This window comes from Pelobates fuscus, chromosome 8 (assembly GCF_036172605.1).
Source record: "Pelobates fuscus isolate aPelFus1 chromosome 8, aPelFus1.pri, whole genome shotgun sequence".
In the NCBI taxonomy this organism is placed as follows: Eukaryota; Metazoa; Chordata; class Amphibia; order Anura; family Pelobatidae; genus Pelobates; species Pelobates fuscus.
This window is the reverse complement of record NC_086324.1, coordinates 37,668,942-37,688,316: the sequence shown is the minus strand read 5'-3', so window position 1 is coordinate 37,688,316 and position 19,375 is coordinate 37,668,942. Positions and strand designations below refer to the sequence as shown.

The following is a 19,375-nucleotide window of genomic DNA, read 5'->3' as shown; positions in this document are numbered from 1 at the left end:
CATGTACAGGTTTTATGGTGTTTTGGAAAGTTAGAGAGTCACATATAAGGCTTGCATCTCATTTTTTTGACATTGAAATTTGCCAGATTAGTTATGTTGCCTTGAGACCGTATGGTAGCCCAGGAATAAGAATTACCCCCATGATGGCATACCATTTGCAAAAGTAGACAACCCAAGGTATTGCAAATGGGGTATGTCCAGTCATTTTTAGTAGCCACTTAGTCACAAACACTGGCCAAATATTGGTTTTTCGCTTTTTTCACACAAAAACAAATATGAACGCTAACTTTGGCCAGTGTTTGTGACTAAGTGGCTACTAAAAAAAAACTAAACATACCCCACGTTCAATACCTTGGGTTGTCTACTTTTTCAAATGGTATGCCATTATGGGGGTAATTCTCATTCCTGGGCTACCACACCGTCTCAAAGGTAACATTACTAATCTGGCAAATTTCAATTTGAAAATGGAACGTTCTATATTTGACCCTGTAACTTTCCAAAACACCATAAAACCTGTTAATGGGGGGTACTGTTGTACTCGTGAGACATCGCTGATTACAAATATGTGCATTTTGTTGCCGTGAAACCTAACAGTATTATGACATTTACAGCTAAAATGTGAGGCGGAACTACAAATTAAAAAAAAAAATTAAAATTTCTCAGTTTTTTTTTATTTTATTCATAATAAATTGTTTCATATACAAATATTTTATATGAAATGAAAGCCCTGTTTCTCCTGAACAAAATGATATATAATAAGTGTGGGTGCATTTAATATGAAAGAGGGGAACTACGGGTGAACAGACATAGCGCAAATTCCAGTTTTTGTTTACGTTTTGTTTTGATCAGAACGTGTACTATTGACTCCGTCCTGAAGGGGTTAAAATTCATATGATTTAGATTTAGTTTTTTGGAGGCAGAACATTGTGCACTTGTGGTCCATGCCTTAACCATGAGAAAACCAAGATATTTTTTTTTTATCTGGGTGGAGGAATACAGAGCAGCTTTACCAGCCTAGAGTTAGTGTAAGAACTGAGCTAATTCTTAGTGCCATTCATTATGTTTCTACTTCCAGTCTCTAGAGAAACAGGATCTGGAGGGGACGGACATCTTAAACAATAGCAAATAGTAGCTGGATCCCACTCTTTGATGCTACCTGTACAAGATAACTATGATTAAAATACACAATTCCCTGCTGTGCAAACTTTCAGGGTTGAAATATTAAAAAAACAGAGCAAGATGTGTATATTTGCATTTATTTTGCTATTAGTACAAGTGCAGGGAAGGGAAAATTGCATTGTGAAAAGTAATGAAAAAAAATAAAAAAACATATGGTTACATTTTTCATGGAGTTTACAAAGTGTGTAAAATCCTTCTAAACTTAAAGTAACACTATAGGGTCAGGAACACAAACATGTATTCCTGACCTTATAGAGTTAAAACCACCATTTAGGTGGCTTGCCCCCCTTAACCACCTTAAAAGGTAAGAAAACTTACCTTATTTCCAGCACCGTACGGTTCCACCGGTACTGATCCTCCCACCGATCCACCTCCTTGCTGACATGATCAGAAGTTAAGATTTCAGCCAATCCAATGCTTTCCCATAGCGAAAGCATTGGATTGGCTGAAATCGACATCGGTTTGGCCAATCAGCACCTTCTTATAGAGATGCAATAAATCATACTGTGCAGCACTGCCGCAGGAAACTCCTCCAGTGGCCATCTGAGGATTGGCCACTGAAGGTATCCCTAGGGGGCAATGTAAACACTGCTTTTTCTCTGAAAAGGCAGTGTTTGCATGAGAATGACTGCAGGTAATTATTATACTCACCAGAACAACTACATTAAGCTGTAGTTGTTCTGGTCTCTATAGGGTCCCTTTAGATACAGATTTTCACTTGGAAGACAATTTTTTTTGTTTTTGTTTTTTTTGTGGAATCTGAGAATTGTGATATGTTCTAAAAGCTTAATAGGTCAACATTCCAAAGCAAATGCACTAGTTCTTCCCCTGAATTCCAAGGCATTTATACCTGTATGCCAGGATGTAACCAGCATTCTATATATGGGCAGCCCTGCTTGGACAATTTGTTGGGAATCCTGTTGATGGTACCTTCCCCTTTATGGCTAAGCATGTTATTGTAGACACTCTCTGCATCAATAGCATGCCCCAACACCAACAAATGCCAGCCATTTACTTCCTGTGCCAATCCATTACTGAAAAGTTTCCAACTATGTATAGGAAATTTATTTTGTCTGCTCACACTTTTATTAGCAAAAAAGAATGTTTTGTTTTTTGTTTGTTTGTTTTTTTCAAATCTGGTAGTGGCCGTGTTGATGCACTTTTTATTTTTTGCACTTGTGTAGCAATTTTAATTGCATTAATGTTTCAATTGTACTAAAGAATAAATTGTCACAAACATATCCACTTAATTTGTCAATGCAAAATTAAACACCTTGTTTGGGGTGTAAATGCTATGAATATTTATTTTAAAAAAAAATCACAATCCACACTAACACATCCATTTGTATTTTAAGTGTAAAGTAATACCAGAATATATTCATTAAAGACCAAGATGCTATGGCTTGTGAAATATCCATCTTGGTGAAAAATTCCCAACTCACATTCAGTATATTCATCCGATAGAAACATAGAATGTGATGGCAGATAAGAACCATTCGGCCCATTTAGTCTGCCCAATTTTCTAAATACTGTCATTAGTCCTTGGCCTTATCTTATAGTTAGGATAGCCTTATGCCTATCCCACGCATGCTTAAACTCCCTCACTGTGTTAACCTCTACCACTTCAGCTGGAAGGCTGGAATGGCTCAAAAGTCACAGCATAAGAAAATTAGTAATATTAATAAAATGTTTGTAATATTAACTTACATGCAGCCAACTGTCTCACTGCCTCACACTGATCACTGCTTGCATATTTTTGAATGAGACATTCGAAGCCCCATAAGCACTATAGCTTCTCATTATAGAGCACTGGACAAATAAATAGTGGTTTTGGTGCATTAAAGCTTTAGCTGCATTCTCTCTGGTTTTGTCAAGCAATTTTAAAATGGTTTGATAAAAGCCTCTGACATTTCTAACACCCATATCCAACTCTTTTACCTTCTAATGCCCTCTTGGGGACATTTCAAGTTCTTACTTTCCATCCATACTATGTGAGCACTCACTGGATGCTCATGTCTTGCCGATTAGTGGCTCAGAAACCAGGGGAAGAGGGGAAGAGGGCAATGGGCACCAAACTAATGCAATTTCTTTTGACCTTCCAGTAGAGCTGAATCAACCTAAACCCCAGTCATTTAAGCTGGTCACTGTATTGAATGAGCACTTGTAATAGTATCCATAAACCATGTTCATTTTGTTTACTATTTAGCAATTTACTTATTTATTCCTACACCACATGGGACATCTGATCACTAAACCAAGGTACTACAATGAGGGAAGAGAAAATGAAGACATCAGTGATATCACAAAAAATCATCTAAGCAGTTTTTTATAAAGAGCCTAAAACCATATATATATATATATATTTAGCATTTTAGCAGAGTTTTTAATCTAACTCATGAATTGCAATATCAATTCTTTTTTCGTTTTGGCACAAGATAGTTTTGTTTTTTTGTTTCTTTTTTTACAGGTTTTTTTTAATGAATACCCTTGTGTAGGTTCTCTGTATTTAAAGCAGTAGGAAATATTGCTGCTTGTTTACTGTTATATAAAGCTTTATACAATATCAGCGAGACAGCATTGCATGTTTTTAAGGAATACTTTATTTTTATTTTTTTTGCTGTTGTATGTATTTGTGTTTGCAGTTCTAGTTGTTGCTCAGTGTCACACTGTAGGGACACTTAACAAGGCAAACTGTTTAGAGAGAATCTTTTAATTTACTGCAGTTGAAAATGCACAAGACCATTCTGAGTCGCTTCAATAAACAATAAATAAAATCCTCTGAAACGTACTGATGTAGCCCCTTGATGGCACTGGCTACCCCAGGAATTGCACAGGAACGTTTTAGGAAATCACCATATTAACATGAGACATTATGACATAGAAATGTTGATAAAAGTGTATATACATCTCACAGTTATAAGTAAGAGTTACCTAAAGCAAGGATGAGACCGCCTAAATGAAAATGATAATAGCACTTTGAATGATGCATATATCTAGCAGTGAGAGACAGACCAAAGGCTATCCAAAGCTGAGCTAGATTAAAAGGGACACTGTAGGCACCCAAACCACTTGAGCTCATTGAAGTGGTTTGGGAGCAATGTCCCATGTCCTTAACCCTACAGTGGTAATTATTGCAGTTTCTGAGAAACTGCAATAATTACCTCAGAGGGTTAACTTCTCTGTCTGTGACAGCCACTAGAGGGACTTCCGGAATCGAAACTGATCTTTGGTCCATTATCTGACGCTGGACGTCCTCACGCTCTGCATGAGGACCTCCAGCATCAGATTTAATAATGCGTTACTATGGGGAAATCCTAACGGGAGTGGAGTTGTTGCGGTGCATGTGCATTAGGTCTCATCCACCGGGTGACGTCGGTGGGGGAAGAGCGTGTGCGGAGCGCTGGATTCAGGTAAGTCACTGAAGGAGTTTTAACTCCAAAAGACACAGGATGTTAAAAAATTGCCACTTTGGCATTATTGTAGCATCATCAACCAATAAAAATGATTTGTGCAGTGGATAAAAGATCCTAAAGGTTGCATTATCATTGTGCAGTGTGGAAATCTATCCATTGCCCATTTGTGGTGTAAAGAATCATAGCCACAAAACAAACTCTAACATTTTACCCTGTACTTTATGAATTCAGCATAGTCCCCAAATGGTGACATGCCGCTTTAACTAGCGTGAGAATTTCCAGAAATTAAAAGATACCTCCATATTAAAGGCCAAAATGCCCAAACTGAAAAAATAATTGAACTGGAGTATTTTTTACCTACATTTTGAAGTGGCAACTCTTTCCTGACTAAAAAGTTTTACAAATAGTGACAGTTACTTATTGGCTACTGCTACTAAAAGCCAGTCACTGAGAAGCAACTAACAGCTCCCAATATTCTATATTGGAGCTGCTAACTGCTAATTACTAATTATTGACTGGTTTCCAACCGCGTTGCTACTGATTACTGACTGCCATTAACCCAAAAAACATAACACCTGCCTCTGGCATGGTGGAAATAGGTTAACGGCAGTTAAATGCCTATATATCCTATTGAAACTAAAAGTCTTGTTACAACCATGTTAATAAGTTTTATCGACCAGTCGTTACTTGCCTGTTGCTTAAAGCCACACAGGTTGAAGTGTGCATGCTCAGGGGTGTGTTTCTGTGCTTTACCAGCAAGCCACCAATATGCGATTGGTTGGAAACTGTAGTGATATCTGTTATTGGTGATAGAGAACACAAACTTAGCAATAATGTTGTAAACCTGGTAGTAATTTGTAGCCATTACAAGCTACAAACTGTTGTTAGCAACATCAGCTTATACCAGCTGTTACTCAACAAGGTTGTATGTAGACCCTATGTTTCAGCTCCAAACATTTAATTGGAAATTATTTAATATATATTGTGAAATCATCACAATAAGATATCTATATCAGGGGTTCCCAACCCAGTCCTCAAGTACCCTGTAACAGTCCAGGATTTAGGGATTACCCTGTTGTGTCTAAAGTGTTTTTTCTTTTTCTAAAAACACCTTAGACACAATAGGGTAATCCCTAAATTCTGGACTGGTAGGAGATACTTGAGGACTGGTTTGGGAACCACTGATCTATATAACTGTTTTGTATGTGGCTCATCAATTAACTGCAATCTTTAAGTTTGGATTCCAATATAATTGAATGGGTTAGGCCAGTGATGGCGAACCTGTGGCACGCCGGGCCCTCTCTGTGGGTACGCGGCCACAGGTCCGCCATCACTGCAGAGTAGGCACCTGCCTGCCCGAAACGGCAGGCGCCTACTCTGCTTCCGTGTCGGGAGGCAGGGGGAGGGATCTGTGATGCTGATCCCCTGTCCTCCCGCGCGATGCTGTGTGGAGCGTTGCCGAGCGTTACCATGGCAACGCTCCACACAGCATCGCGCGGGAGGACAGGGGATCAGCATCACAGATCCCTCCCACTGCCTCCCGACACGGAAGCACTGCCTGCCACCACCGGACCACCAGGGATGGCTGTGTCCCCCCCCCCCCACACTTCATTAAAGGTAAGAAGGAGGGAGGGGGAGGATACTGACACACAGCACCCCTACCCCTCCAGAAGTACCCTTACCCCCCCAGCACCACCCCTACCTCCCCAGCACCACCCCTACCCCCCAGCATCACCCCACCCCTATCTCCTCAGCACCACCCCTACCCCCCACAGCATCACCCCACCCCTCCAGCATCACCCCACCCCTATCTCCTCAGCACCACCCCTACCCCCCACAGCACCACCCCACCCCCCCCAGCACCACCCCACCCCCACCCCAGAAGTACCCTTACCCCCCACAGCACCACCCAATCTCCCCAGCAGCACCCTACCCCCCCAGAAGTACCCTTACCCCCCACAGCACCACCCCTATCTCCCCAGCACCACCCCTACCCCCCAGCACCCCTACCCCCCCAGCACCCCTACCCCCTTTCAGCAGTACCCCTACCACCCCCACACACAGTACCCCTACCCCCCCACACACAGCACCCCTACCCCCCCACACACAGCACCCCACCCCCCCAGAAATACCCTTACCCCCACAGCACCACCCCCATCTCCCCAGCACCACCCCACCCCCCCAGCAGCACCCTACCCCCCCAGAAGTACCCTTACCCCCACAGCACCACCCCTATCTCCCCAGCACCACCCCTACTCCCCCAGCAGCACCACCCCATCTCCCCAGCACCACCCCTACTCCCCACAGCACCACCCCACCCCCCCCAGCAGCACCCTTACCCCCCACAGCAGCACCCTTACCCCCCACAGCACCACCCCTATCTCCCCAGCACCACCCCTACCCCCCCAGCACCCCTACCACCCCCAGCACCCCTACCACCCCCAGCAGTACCCCTACCCCCCCACACACAGTACCCCTACCCCCCCCACACACAGCACCCCTACCCCCCACAGCACCACCCCACCCCCCCAGCAGTACCCTTACCCCCACAGCACCACCCCTATCTCCCCAGCACCACCCCTACCCCCCCAGCACCACCCCTACCCCCCCCAGCACCCCTACCTCAGGAATCTGTACTTGGACCCATTTTCTTTGATATTTTTATTAGTGATATTACAGAAGGATTTGGTGGTAAAGTGTGTCTTTTTGCTGATGATACTAAAATTTGCAACATGGTTGATGTTCCAGGGGGAATAAGCCAATTAGAAAAATTGTCAAAGCTGTGGCAACTGACATTTAATGTGGATAAGTGCAAGATAATGCATCTTGGACGTAAAAACCCAAGGGCAGCGTATAGAATATTTGATAGAGTCCCAACCTCAACATGTGAGGAAAGAGATTTAGGGGTACTTATTTCAGATGACTTATAGGTAGGCAGACAATGTAATAGAGCAGCAGGAAATACTAGCAGAATGCTTGGTTGTATAGGGAGAGGCATTAGCAGTAGAAAGAGAGAAGTGCTCATGCCATTGTACAGAACACTGGTGAGACCTCACTTGGAGTATTGTACGCAGCACTGGAGACCGTATCTTCAGAAGGATATTAATAATTTGGGAAAAGTTCAGAGAAGGGCTACTAAACTGGTTCATGGATTGTAGGATAAAACTTACAAGGAAAGGTTAAAGGATTTTAACATGTATAGCATGGAGGAAAGACAAGACAGGGGAGATATGATAGAAACATTTAAATACATAAAGGGAATCAACACAGTAAAGGAGGAGACTATATTTAAAAGAAGAAAAACTACCACAACAAGAGCACATAGTCTTAAATTAGAGAGGCAAAGGTTTATAAATAAGTATTACTTTACAGAGAGGGTAGTGAACGCATGCAATAATCTTCCAGCTGAAGAGGTTAACACAGTGAGGGAGTTTAAGCATGTGTGGGATAGGTATATGGCTATCCTAGACTTAAGATAAGGCCAGGGACTAATTCAAGTATTTCTGGGCAGACTAGATGGGCTGAATGGTTCTTATCTGCCGTCACATTCTATGTTTCTATGTGATGTTGAAAAAAATATATGGCAAAAAGTAAAATTTCAGACAAAGACTTTTGTAAATTAGGTTCGAATTAATAACTACCAACAAAATGCTTAGCAACTCTTTGGTTGAATGATTTGATTCCAGTGCATTGAGTAATTTTGACCTCGGCAGTAATTATAAACTATGCTGTACTTGAAAAAAAAACTAAATATATATAAAATGACACAAGTTCAGATGTAGCCGTTGTAAGAGATTTGCAGTACTGTACAGGTCATGCAGTGACTTGTGAATATATAAACAACCATTTTTTATTTCAATTACCTTTCAAAAATACAGATTTGACTTGTAACAAAGGCTTGACTAAATTAAATAGTCTCATGACAGCGAGACACAAAGTATTGTTTTCAGGTCCACAACAAGATTATTTAAGTCAAACTCTCCAGATGTATATTTTCTGTACATCAAGCACCTTCTCAATGTGCCATGGGGGTATTCTGTCAACATTATCAGCACTCACGGCAACAAATCATGATAGAGATTGCCAAACTCAAAGTCTTTATTAGTGTGGCTTATTTTAGCCGGCTCTTGCAGGTTGTAAACCACAGCTCTGCTATCGAGCTAAGATGTTTAATAGCCACTGAGTGCTGTGAACACTCAATATGTTAATGTGACCAATTAAACAACAAGCTGTCAATTGTACCAGCATGTCCATCACTTGTACTATACATTACATTTTAACTGCAATTGCTTTGAGAACCAAGTATCTTACATTTTGGATTTATGATGAAAGCATGGTGGTTGAAAAGTCAACTTTTCCATCTGACAGACACACCAGGATAGTTTAAGATGGGTATAGCTTGAAAATCATAGCATTTCACCACATGATGGTCTATGCCGCCATCCAGTGACGGCATGGACCGTTATGCAGTATAGATACCAGCAGGTGTTAAATCCCTGCTGGTACCAACAACCCCCAGGTATCACACAGTTAATACTTAAAGTGAGCACTGCTCATAGCCCTTTAAATATCTTGGCTGAGCAATCCTCCTCAGTCAAAGTATTTCTGAGTCTGCCCCCAATCTCCAATGTTAAAAAAAGGCATCCCCAAGTACTTTTGATTTACAATTGGTGGCCCCAGACTGTCAGGAGAGCTATAAGCAGTGCTCATAATGAGCTGCAACTTGCCTTTTACCACATTGTGCCAGTCCCACCACTTGTTCTCTCATGGCGCAGCCAACTTTGTGTTCCTAAGATGGTGGTTCCGGAAATTCCCCCATTTTGCCCTTCCTTGAGCATGTGTGTCAAATTACAAGCACGCAAGGACTTCATTGGATTTGTGTTGCACAAGAGTCAACAAAAAGTGCCAGTGAGTCACCACTCCCGGATGTGACACGATGCTGGAAGGAAGTGCGCACAGACAATGACAATGTTGACAAAGGCAGTGGGAGCTTGACTAAAGCGCCACCTTTTGTCAATGTTTGTCAACTTTAGGATTATACATAAGGAAAAGTAGTTCCTACTTTTCCTTATGTATAACTAAAAAATGTGTAATTTTGAAAACAAAACAAAAAAACAGGATAACGAAGGGGGTTGGTACATACATACATAAAAAAAAGTGACAGATCTGCTTTAAGGTTTTTTTTTTTTTTTTTAAGCTGCTCAATTCAGCACATTTTTACCCTACAATTAAATATAACTGAATAATATATCTATAGGACAGCTTCAAGCAGCCATTTTGAATCAGCTTAAAATGGCTTTTTCAATTGACTTTACTTTAAAAAGCCCTCTGTCTCCATTCTCAGTATTATCTAGAGCATATACATAAACAGTGCATTTCAACTGTTTGTTCTGAGCTCGATGGATGATTAATGCATTAGTTTATAATTACGCTGATGGATATCTTTATGGATGAGTATAACATAGCTTTACGAATGCTTTTATAGCTACCTCTGGTATTGTAAATGCTGATATACTGATTATTTTCTTTTATATTAGGTTTGTTTACCTCACAGTGTTTTGTGACGTGAATTGGCTGCAAGGATTATTATACACCTGATCTTACACTGTCCAATATACCAGTCAGGTTGGCTATTATGTAGCAATTTCTTCAGAAACAACTATAATGGGACATGACTCTTAATAAGGCATTTTTTCCTTCTAGCTATTGTCAGATATTGGATTTGTTCCAGAGTCATGTGAAGTAGTGCACTATTATTAGAAGTGTTTGCCAAGTGATACGTAATTCTACCTTGGGCTTCACTGTTTTTTTTAACCTTATAGCACCAACTGTGCAAATCAGGAAAACAGAGCAAGTGAGAATGTTGACTAAAAGCCTGCAAAAAAAATAATAATAAAAAAAAAATTCAAAAGAATTGTTAGCATAATGACACCTAGCAATGAGGCATTATCAAGAAGAAAAATCCCTAGCTGCCAAACTGAAATCACCATGTATTGCTATGTTTAATGTATGGAAAACGGTGCAACTGTTTCATTAAAGCATTTGACCTGATTTATGTCATCCACTTAATGAGAAACATTAAGAACTATTGACGTCATTAACAGAACATGCTATTGAAACATGCATAAATTAATTTTCCGGCCATGAATTTGTTTACAGGAATTTAATAATATTACAAGCAAATTATTTAACCCCTTCAGGACAGAGTCAATAGTGCACGTTCTGTTCAAAACAAAACGTAAACAAAAACTGAAATTTGCGCTATATGTCTGTTCACCCGTAGTTCCCCTCTTTCATATTATATGCACCCACACTTATTATATATCATTTTGTTCAGGAGAAACAGGGCTTTGATTTATCATTAACTATTCATATATGGAACATAATTCATTATGAATAAAATTAAAAAAATATGTGAGAAAATAAGATTTTATTTTTAAATTTGTATTTCCGTCTGACATTTTAGCTGTGAATGTCATAATACTGTTAGGTTTTACTGCACAAAAATGCACATATTTGTAATCAGCGATGTCTCACGAGTACAACAGTATCCCCCATTAACAGGTTTTATGGTGTTTTGGAAAGTTACAGGGTCAAATATAGAACGTTCCATTTTCAAATAGAAATTTGCCAGATTGGTAATGTTACCTTTGAGACGGTGTGGTAGCCCAGCAATGAGAATTACCCCCATAATGGCATACCATTTGAAAAAGTAGACAACCAAAGGTATTGAAAATGGGGTATGTTTATTCTTTTTTAGTAGCCACTTAGTCACAAACACTGGCCAAAGTTAGCGTTCATATTTGTTTTTGTGTTAAAAAAGCAAAAAACAAATATTTGGCCAGTGTTTGTGACTAAGTGGCTACTAAGAAAGACTGGACATACCCCACTTGCAATACCTTGGGTTGTCTACTTTTGCAAATGGTATGCCATCATGGGGGTAATTCTCATTCCTGAGCTACCATACCAGATCCACAGCCAGCTATAAGGGGCCATGTGATCGCTCTTTGAGAGCGATCACATGCCCCCGGGGGCCTGATTTGCCGTGGGGAGGCTGCCTGGGCTGTGAGGCAGTCCTCCCGAAGCGGAGCGCCGGGAAGGTAAGTATCCCGGGCGCTCCAGGGCTCAAAGCCGTTACGGCGTTCTATGCCGTCACAACGGCTTTAAAGCCCACTTAAAGCGTGACGGCATAGAACGTCGTAACAGCGTTAAGGGGTTAAAGGAACAGTCCAACAGCATAATCGCTACATCCTACTGTTGTGGTTATATTGCCAGAAGTGCCCTATTGCCCTCCCAGAGTAAGTAGTAAAACCGTTTGCGAATTGTTTTACAACTTACCGGCCACCGGTCGTAGCTTCTTGTGGAGCTGGGAGTTACTTCGTTAATATTACATGAGCTGCAGTGAGCATGCACGTCTGGCTAATTGGCTGAGGGAATCCTTTTTAGTGGTAATAGTGCTTGAAGTGTTCCTACAAGCAGGAATGATACATTGTTTCGCTATATACCGTAACTCATACGACCTGGAGTATCAATGTTTTTATTTACCCAACTCAATGGTATTAATTTTAGGAAACTCAGAAGGAATATATCCTGCTACCGCATGATTTGAACAGATACTAGAAACACTGTGACTGGTGTACTAACCACTGAACTATAACTTTTAACAAGAAAATACAAATTCCAAATACATTTTGTCTCAAAAAAACAAAGTTCACTTTATAGTACAAAGCAGTGTTTACTGGACTGTTTTAGTTCACAAAAAAGATACTAGTGTAGCGTAACTTACCCAGTCCTCGATCCAGCCGGGGGCCTCTGTTTCAGCTCGTGCATGGAAGGAACACAGACTGGACCTCGCCTTAAAGGGGTAAATTCCATTCCAGTCACGTTTTTAAGGGGGAAATGGATGCATCTGGACCCTAATTGGTCCACGTCAGACCAGCACCCCCATTTATGTATATTTTGGCGTTGCAGGCATGTTGTGAACCAATCACAGAGTACCACTTAATATTGAAACCCATCTGACCCTATTTACTTTTCCCTATTGTGGTTTCTGTGCCCAGTACCCTTTAGTGCGTTACTTCATTCCTTGTGTAATAGTCGGATATTGATCTTGGCTTTGTTATTGACCCTGCGCTTGTTAACCCTTTCCTGTGTTGTTTGACTGATTACCGTGTACCTGACTGTGGCTAGTTTTAGTTTTCGCTGTCTTTCCGTTACCCTGACCTCGGCGTGTATCCTGACCACGCTTTTATCTCTGTCTAATGTTAAGTCACATGACCCAGATTGGCTGGATTTCCTGCAGTTCTCAAAAACAAAAAACAAAACAAAAACCTAGAATTTGAGCAATATGTCTGTTCAACCATAATTTACCTCTTTCGTATTAAGGGCACCCACACTTATTATATATCATTTTGTTCAGGAGAAATATGGCTTTTGTTATACATCGAATATTTATATATATAAACATAATTTATTATGAATAAAATCTAAAAAAGTGTGAGAAATTAAGATATTCTGTTATTTTCCAAGCTCTGCATGGCATTTTAACTGCGAATGTCATAATACTATTAGCTTTTACTGCAATAAAAAAAAAAACATATTTGTATGCTGTGATACATTTGTATGCTGTGATGATCCCCATGAACAGGTTTCATGGTGTTTTGGGAAGTTACATGTCAAATATAGAGTTTGCTTATTTCAGTTTTTACACATTGGAATTTGCCAGATTGCCTATTCTGCCTTTGAGACTATATGGCAGCTCCATTGTGGCATATCATTTGCAAAAGTAGGCACACAGGGTATTTAAAATGGGGTATTCCAGTCTTTTTTTTTAGTAGCCACTTAGTCACAAAGACTTCAAGGGACACTTCAGGCACCCAGACCACTTCTGCCCATTGGAGTGGTCTGGGTGCCAACTCCCACTACCCTTAACCCTGCAAGTGTAATTATTGCAGTTTTCTTAAACTGCAATAATTACATTGCAGGGTTAACTCTTCCTCTAGTGGCTGTCTACTAGACAGCCACTTCCGGGATTCTAGCACAGCTTTTCTGTGCTAGAGCGTCGCTGGACGTCCTCATGCTATCTCTAAAATCCCCATAGGAAAGCATTGAAAGCATTTTCAATGCTTTCCTAAGGAGAGGTCTAATGCGTGTGCGCGCCAATGCTGCGCATGCGCATTAGGTCTCCCCCGCCGGTGGGCGTGATCGGTCTCCCCCGCCGGATGACTTGGTGACGGGGAGGAGCGCGGACATCGGCGCTGCCTCAGGTAAATCACTGAAGGGGTTGGGAGGTGGGAGGGAGAGGGGACCTGCAGTGCCAGGAAAACGATTTATCTTCCTGGCACTGGAGAGTCCCTTTAAATGTAAAATGTATATTTTTATAAATATAATTAGCTTATTTTATTAATTATAAGTTGAGGGATCTGCCTTACAACACAGACAGTCCCCCTGCAGTGAATTTGTCAATCATCATGATCTGAGTCATGTAATTGCAGTGGCATCACGATCACATGAATTGGATGAGAGGGATTGGCTGCCCTGGTTGTAAGGCAGTCGCCCCGATCACGATCGCCACGAAGGGTGGGCCTGATTGTAAGGCCATGCCTTACAATGTCGTTAAAGCCCTCCTTTTGTAGGATGGCATAGCATGACCTCCATAGCATGAAAGGAGTTAAAGGGTTGATATGCAGGCATTATAAAGCCATAACATATTTTTGTAATAATACCACTATGCAATATGTCAAACTGCAATCTTGCAACATTGTATCAGTCCCTTAAGATTAAGCTAGTGTTGATTGTAGATAGTGTACATTGTTATTAGTAGTACTGCAGTAGTTGTAGTAATACTAATAAGTATTACTTTTATTATTATTATTACCTAACATTTTTATCATCTAGACACAAATGCTGAAATAAAAAATTACCGGAGTGGCAACTTTGGCAGACAGGTCTAAGGCCCAAAATACTCTAGGCCAGTGAACACCAGAACATTTTATGGTGGAAGAACCTCCATATTATATAAGAAGACTCCTCACTACTCTATCTCCTAAGAAGGCTAAACTAATGGCTATGAGCTTTGGAGGGATGCCTATGACTCGCAAAAGCAGCTAAAGCCCCACTGGAGGCAACCAGAGAAGTTTTATTAAAGTTTCAGAAAGAAACTTCAAATAAAGTTCCACCCTTGGGAGCAGACCACAGCTTGCCTTCCTTTACTTTTGAAAAGTTCCAATTGTATTTTTTTCTAGACTTATTCCCCCACGAATGGCAATGAAGGCAAACATGCCAATCTATCACCAATATCCTGCTGATAAGGAGATTTCATACAAATGAGGACCTCACTGTTTACAATCAAGATGATGGTCAATCACAATTAATCACTTGTCAGTGACCCCTACCTGCTCAAAATCATTGGGCCTACCCACTGATTCTCCGATGCACCAGTGGAACACACTGACCCTACCTCCACTTGTCCCATGGGCCACATCTTTGAAGTCTCCCACTCATTCTACCTGAGAAGGCCTCCTATTGTCTCGGTCTGTACATTTATCAACAACAGAAGAGTCCTGGAAGTACAGAATCGCTTACTTTGAGCATACTATTTTCATTTTCTTTTTTAAATGTTATGTCTTTCGTTTGATATTTGAAGTTTTGTGCAGTATTTATTCAATTTAAACATGTTGAGAGGCAGTGTTCTGCCAGATTTCCCCCCACTGTACGACCAAGCAACTTAATGCGTACTGTTTCAGCAGACATTATTTCAATTGTAGCAGTTACACTATATTGACGTTTGGCAGGTTTTACTTTTGATATTCCACTTTTCTCACATTGTATAGGGGCTACTTAACACATAATTCCTATTCGTTGTCATTCAGTATATCTGCCAGATGTTCTGTGTTTTGAATTGTAACTAAGATAAAGAATGAAAAAATATACCTTTAATCACAAATTGCTGATTTCTCTTCCTGCTGAATTTTAGATGGCATTACTATTTTAAAGATTTGATCATTTATATTCAGAAGCACTTCAACAAATGATGTGCCTTTAAAGCTTATGGTGGTTCCTATCTATTTACAACATTACTGTTTATCCGCTAAATGTTGATGACAAGATAACGGATGTTGACAAGCATTTAGCTTTAAACAGACAAATTGTTTTACACATAAAAGTTTAAATGACCTAATTATACAATTTCTCCATTTTAACTGGTCCAGTGAGCTTCATTCACCTTCCAGAGATAATAAATGGAGATAAGTTTATTTTGCCTTTTATAATCAATTTCCCTTTATCTAGTCATACATCTAAAATTAGATCACTTGTATCCATATGTATAAATTGGTACATGGAAAACAATTTTCAGAAGATTTAGTACACACTGATAATGTGATCACCCACGAGGAATATCTGTATTCAAACTCAGTACTCAGTAATCATTTTATATCAGGAGACTTTTGAGCAAAAGATGTGTGGTTATAAATTATTATATACATAAACCAATATAGTGTTTAACTAACACACATACACAGATAGACACAAACTGGTTTGTATTGGGTGCATTAATAGAACGCAAGACCATCTTTATCAAGACAAACAGGTGCTATTCTAGGGCAAAGTGTTAAATATTGCTAGACATTCCGTAGGTTTCCATGGTGATTGCCTCTTATTTACCACTTTGTTCCCCTACGATATGGACAGTTTTTATTTGTATTCCATATAGGATCCTTTTGAAAGTCTAAATCAATATGGAAGACACAGTATTAAGTAGGATGTGTGTTTGTCTAAGGTATTGAAATTTGAAACAGCTTTGCTCAGTGAAGGCATCAAGGTAAGTGAAACTTTTTTTTCAGTTTTTACTAAAAATTGAGGGGTGGGGAGAACTTTCCCATAATTCCCAGTAGGGCATATTATGCCAGTAAACTCCCCCCCCTCTCTTAAAAGAGAGTTATAGTAACCATTCAATGAATTAATAACATCCTTCATCCCTTATTTTGAGCATAGAGTCACACAGATGCCAAACTTAAATAATAAATACAGTTTATAAGATTAGGAGACCATAGATTTACATGAGTGTTCTCTATATGCAATGTAAGCCACTTAATATAACACACACATATATTCGTTCACACATACACAGACACGTGCGCGCGCACACACACACACACACAATATATATATATATATATATATATATATATATATATATATATATATATATATATAGGAAACATGGGGGGATGGTTGCACTCACCTAAACATGCTTAAATGGGGTGCTGCTGGGGGCCATATTATACAATAAATACACAAGATCCAGCGCACTCTCCTATCTACTAAACAGCAACTTCAATGTTGACAGATTTTATTAGTTTGTAAAAATATATATACATATTTGGTCTAATAACATATAATAGACACATATATAGAACAGTAGAACATGATCTTGGAGGACTCAGCATGTTTTAAGCCAGAATGAATATGTGAAAAGATCTGTTTGTATATAATTTAATAGACAGGGATAAACTCAATATCTTTAAATAAACTGAATATGGCACTGCAGGCTAAACGCATATAACCGTTCCCTAGTCAGTTTGTGGTTATTTCTCCTCACCTGAGGGTTTAGCAGTCTAAAAATAACAAAATACGTAACACTGTGGATTCAAAACTGACATCAGACTTCATCTGAATCCTGCAAGTAATTTTCAACTACAACTGTAAGTGATAAGAAAGCTGAGAGTCAGTAGGTTACCGTGAAACACCAATACAGCGTGATAAGACCACCAACTGCTATACACATAACTAAAGGGATTATTCACTAAGCACTGATTTGAAATTGTATAACCTGCAAAAACTAGGATAACATTTCCTAAATTGGAACATTTTGAAACGTGGCAAATTTGGCCTACACTTTGCACTTTGGCTCGCAATTTTACACATTTTACTGTTTAGTACATAAACCTTTTTTTTTTTTTTAATTTCACGTTGTAAACTTTGTAAGAAAGACATAGAGGATAAAAGCAAGTAAACATATAAAACATAACACAACAGTACTAAAATCAGCAACGAAAAACACTATTCACTGTTGGTCTATGGATATCAGATTTTACAGTAAGTCAGAATTGTGATTTTATGTTCTGCCTTCCAACACAGAGTGTGTAATATGAGAGCAAATCCAGACCTTTTAAGTGAACATATAAGTACGTTTAGTCATTCTTTAACTTGATTTTCTCTTGTATAATGAAGGTGCCAGTGTATAGCTGCACATAAAACATTTTGCAAGGTCCACCTCAACTGAAACTGTTGGTAGCACAATCCATTCATTGATAATTCTGAATCATTCTAAAGCCAAAGTTTGCATCAATGTAATAATATATATTCATCAATTCACCATTTGAAGCATTTTCCAAGAGCACAAACACTGCTTTCCATAGCAAACAGTGATAACAGCACACACCTGATAAGGCTATTTCAATATAAAATTAGATTTTCATTATTACAGGAGCAAGGCAAGGGCTCATCTGAAGGAGCACTGCATCCCATTATCCATTTGTCATCATAAATACAAAAAGTCAATATTGTCTGTAAAACCAACAACACAAAGAATGTTTATATCAGGGGAGGAAAAGGCAGATCCCCAGCTGTTTTAGAACTGCTGATAGTTTTCCAACAGCTGGGGATCTATGTCTCTGCCATCCCTGTGTTAAGTTGGAATTGTCCAAATGTTTTTATCTGTTATTTTTTTTCTCTTAATTATTAGCCAGTATTACCAAAACACCAACACCCCTTTAACCAAGGAATACTCACATTTACTTAATTTGAAGGCACCAGAAAGCCAGTTTTTTTTGTTCACCCTAAACTTCTCTTTTTTTTCCTGCTGTGTATTTTAGCAAAGAGTAGCATGAAATATCACTGTTCCTTAAACCAGGGCTTGTATCAGGTGCATATGTGCAAAATACATTGTTTCACACTGCATGAACTGAAAGGCCCAGCAAACAAGACCATCTGTCCCATTAAGATTGAGGCAAAGAGTCCTGCACACACATGGCAGGGGCTGCTGGAAGATGTGAGAGGCAGAGTTGGTGGGATGTGTAGAATAAACAGCTCCCATTTTCTATTAAATGCCACAAACACTGACAAGCTGTAATGGTAGCACTGTGAATTAGTATATACAAAAAAAAAACAAAAACAAACACAGAAAGATTCCATTAGAATGTTAGCAGGGGGACTGACAGCAGAGCAAGTGAAAGGATGGGGAGACTGGAGAGGAGGACAGGGCTAGCTCACCCAGAGATACTGCATCCCCCCTTTATCCATACATCGCTGGCTGCTCTCTTATATCCCCCCACATGGTGCACAGCTGCTGGAAATATGAATGAATCTCATTGTAAGAGAGACAGCACATACCATCAGTGCAGGAAAGGGATCCTGTATGTCCTGGGCAATCACTGCAGAGGTCGACACAAACAGGCGGAGGGAAGCAGGTCTGTGTGTTATCCACAGGCAAAGACAAGAGATGATGCTTGCAGCTGCAAGAGACACAGATAAGCAGTGTAAGGGGCCTCCCAGGCTGAAGCTGGCTTCTGTGCTGACAAGCCCAGCCTCTAATGCAATCAACACGCCCAGAGCCAGGCTTCAGCATTTCGAAGGAGAAAGTGAAGCCTAGCAAGCCACTGCCCCAGATGTCACTAGCCCCTCCTGTTTCTAAAAAAAAAATGTGCTGGTCTGCAGCTCTGGCTCGCTGAGGTTTAGAGGTGGCTAAGGCTATGGGAAGGATGATGAAGATAAAGAAGAGC

At 40.0% G+C, this 19,375-nt stretch overlaps 1 protein-coding gene across 1 annotated transcript in view; it reads right to left on the bottom strand.

Moving 5' to 3' along the window:
* Positions 1 to 19,148, bottom strand: part of B3GALT1 (beta-1,3-galactosyltransferase 1) — a 286,049-nt gene extending 266,901 nt beyond the window's left edge. Inside the window, exon 1 of the mRNA XM_063428627.1 lies at positions 18,987 to 19,148. The gene's annotated coding sequence lies outside the window, so the exon portion shown is untranslated. The remainder of the gene's footprint in view (positions 1 to 18,986) is intronic.
* Between the last annotated feature and the right edge of the window lie 227 nt (positions 19,149 to 19,375).